Source organism: Alligator sinensis, unplaced genomic scaffold (assembly GCF_000455745.1).
Source record: "Alligator sinensis unplaced genomic scaffold, ASM45574v1 scaffold121_1, whole genome shotgun sequence".
In the NCBI taxonomy this organism is placed as follows: Eukaryota; Metazoa; Chordata; order Crocodylia; family Alligatoridae; genus Alligator; species Alligator sinensis.
Genome location: NW_005841910.1, coordinates 3,138,427 through 3,140,673, shown reverse-complemented (window position 1 = coordinate 3,140,673; position 2,247 = coordinate 3,138,427). Strand labels below are relative to the sequence as shown.

General features: G+C 52.6%; 1 protein-coding gene across 20 annotated transcripts in view; it reads right to left on the bottom strand.

Annotated features, from left to right (window-relative positions):
• The window catches only part of FOXP1 (forkhead box P1), a 421,654-nt gene that overhangs the window by 199,170 nt on the left and 220,237 nt on the right, over nt 1–2,247 (bottom strand). The window lies entirely within an intron of this gene.

The following is a 2,247-nucleotide window of genomic DNA, read 5'->3' as shown; positions in this document are numbered from 1 at the left end:
AGAAAAAAAAAAAAAAAAAAAATACAAAATCGAAACGGAGAGAAAAGTTTTCGGGCTCTTTAGCCATGAGAAACTGAGAAAGGGGGGGGGGAAGAAACCTGCTTTCACGTTGTCTGTTAAAACAAAAAAATAAATGAAGGTGCAGAAATGACCAATCACTTTAGGGAAGCGAGACTAAAAGAAGGGACTCGGGATGCAGTCTGCATCAAGGAGGTTTTTAAAAAATATATATATTGATGATAGATATTAAGTAAAATAGTTCAATTTCTGGACCCGAACTGAAGAAACAAACATTTACACCTGCACATGGGAGCAGAAGTCCATTGCTCTTCAATCAACAAGACTGCATTTAAACAGCCTGCCAATATGCATGCGAAGGGTGCAAAATTGTAGGGTTTTTTTAAGGCAGTCCGTACAAGTGAGGCAGAAACAATTCTGATCCCTCACTGCACAACTTAATCCCTGCCAAGAGGGACATGTGCATGTGCATTTACACACACACACACACACACACACACACACACACACACACTCTATAGCTATCTATATATATCAACACATGATATGGAAGCAGCACAGCAGGTTTCACTCCTCCTCCCTCCCTCATCCTTCCACCATCCTCAATTTCTTTGCTCTGGCCTCCAATTACCATTTGCAGATCACTTAAAAATCTCTCTTTCCTTTTCATTAACCCCAACAGGGCTTCCAGCCCCAATGCCCTTCCTCCTCGCAGTGGAAACTTCAGACCCCACAACCACCTCTCTGCCCCATCCATCCCTGAGCAGCTCTGGAGAGCTCCAAGCAAGGTTTGCTTGTCAGCACACAGGGACCAGCAAGATCTGGCACACTGCTATTCTTGATCTTGATACATTATTTCAATCCTGAGGTCCTAGGGATTCTCGGACTCGGGAAAAGTCCTTTCCATCACCTCCTCTCACCCCCAGGACTTAAAGGACGTTCGATATAAAAGCAATCCCAAAGAGGACTGCTATGGGCTAAGCACGTATTTCATAAAAAATAGGAAAATATGCAAGGAATGGACAAATTCTCTAGTGGTTAGGGAGACTGGCAGACAGGGTCATGCTCTAGGACAGAGTTTGGCAACCCCCCAGCATGCGTGTCAAAGCGTGGCAGGCACGGCACATCACAGCCAGCCTGGGCTCTGGGCATCTGCCGCTGGCTGCGGCCCGCCGGGGCTCGGGGCCCCCTGCCGCTGGCTGCGGAGCCTGGGCTGCTTGCAGCAGGTGACCAGGAGGCTGCAAGAAGCTCGGGCTCCATGGCTGGCAGAGGCTGCCCGGGTTTGTAGCAGCCGGGAGGCCACAAACAGCTGCACCGGGCTCCGCAGCCCAGGCCCCAGCTCCACGCGCGCCTTCGGGCGGATGGTGGGGAAAGGGCTGGGGCAGGGCAACCCTGGTCCCTCCATCACCGTCTGCCCCCTGCCACCACCATGGAGCTGGTGCTGTGGAGCCCGATACAGCTGTTTGCAGCCTGCCTGTCACCTGCTTCAGCTGCCCAGGGCTTGGGCAGGCTGTGGCAGGCAGGCTGCAAACAGCTGCACCAGGCGCCGGAGCCCCGGCACTGGCTCCGTGCTGGCAGCAGCTGCACACGCGCCTCGGGGCTCAGAGCGGGGAATGGGCTGGGGCAGCGCAACCTCGGACCCTCCCTGCCCTCCTCCTGGAGGCATGCATGCAGCCACCACCAGCGCCGAGGATCGGGCCACTCCTGGCACAGCAAGTCGAGGCGTGGGTCAGGGCCGGGGTGTTTCTGGCACTCCGGCCACAAACGTTGCTGACCCCTGCTCTAGCAAAAACATGTGTGTGACCTTTGGGAGCCCGTGTACCACCCCCATGCCACAGCCTCCCTGCCTCAGAGGCAGCCACGCTATTGGTTTCAGCTCCTGGGGACAGAGGGACTGTGGATAGACAGACTGGCTTAAGATACACAACACGGATCTCTTTTTTTTTATTCTTTTCCTGGTGTCTGGAACCCGTTCCGATTTCCAAACATGCTGAAGGAAGTATCCATGCTACAAGGAGGTAGCATGCTAATTAATTTCCCTTCAAGTACATAAAGCAATCACACTTGAAGTCAGTGCTGATGAGAATTCCCATTCAGCAGTCAATTCCCGTACAAATAGCAGGGCTGGCCTGATGCCCAGCTAGAGTACTGCCACCTCCCCTGATTTTATCGTGAGTCTCATGATGATACTTGGAATTTTTCTTCGCAGCCCTGCTCTGTAATTCCTGC